The sequence below is a fragment of the Petaurus breviceps genome, unplaced genomic scaffold, assembly GCF_028583685.1.
Source record: "Petaurus breviceps papuanus isolate PSGF00001 unplaced genomic scaffold, PetGlider_PUasm1.0 90842, whole genome shotgun sequence".
Lineage (NCBI taxonomy): Eukaryota > Metazoa > Chordata > Mammalia > Diprotodontia > Petauridae > Petaurus > Petaurus breviceps.
The window spans coordinates 19,243,389-19,244,508 of NW_027187358.1; positions in this window are offsets into that span (position 1 = coordinate 19,243,389).

Genomic DNA, 1,120 nt, shown 5'->3' on the forward strand with positions numbered 1-1,120 from the left:
CAAAACCAGAAAGTGAAAGCCATCAGAGTAGTTATGACATTGGCACACGTAGATAAAGTAGAAAGCACCCACATTTTCAAGCCCTCAAAACAGAACAGGCTACCTCAGGCAAAGGTCCTCCTCTCCCCACTCACAGCAACCACCCAGCATCCTGGAAGAGCGCTCCCAGCAGCTCCGGCCCCTGGCAGTCCTCAGCAGGAGTCCTAACTCAAAAAAAAAAAAAAGGCAACCGCCACCAACTGCCAACCACAGGACCGTTAGCTCGGCTTTTTTTTTTTTTCTTGCTCTGCTATGTCAGCACGTCCATGGGGCATGGGAGATCTTTAAATCCCATAACCCTTACAGAGGCTAGGGTAGATTAGATCAATCTTGGAGTCATCTACATAGAAATTATAATTAAATCCATGGGAACTTATGAGATTGCTAAGAGTGTAGAAAGAAAGAAGAGACCCAGGGCAAAGTTTTGGGTGAATAGCCTTAGCTAGTTGGTAACCTGTGGATGACAATGTAGCAAAGAAGACTGAGAAGGCACAGACAGGTGGTAGGAGAACTAAACCAAGAGAAAATAGTGTCACTAAAACCCAGAGGAGAGAGTGTCCAGAAACCGAGCATGGTCAGCAGTGTCAAATGCTGCAGAGAGGAAAAGGATGAGGACTGAGAAAAAGACCACGAGATTTGGCAATAAAGAGATCCGTAATAACTCTGGAGAGAGCAGTCTTGGTTGAATGATTAGGTGAAGATTTGGGACACAAAGGGCTAAGAAGTGATTGAGAGGAAAGGAAGTAAAGGTAAGGAGAGTAGACAGCTTTTTCTAGGAGTTGGGACTGTGAAAGGGAAGAGAGATATAGGATGATAACATAAGGAAAGCTTTCTATTTTATGTAAATTGATCAGAATACAGATATTTTATTTCATTCCAAACAGATATTTGCTGAGTAGATACTATTTGCAAGAGACCATTCTCAATATCTAATGGGAAAGAACTCCAAGATATAGTTCCTATCCCTGAAAGCTTAGAATCTAATCAAGTAAACAATACATACACATTGAAAGCAAAATGCTATTAGCATTTTTTATCTGATCTATGATTTCATCATCATAGAAACTCCTGATGAAGAATT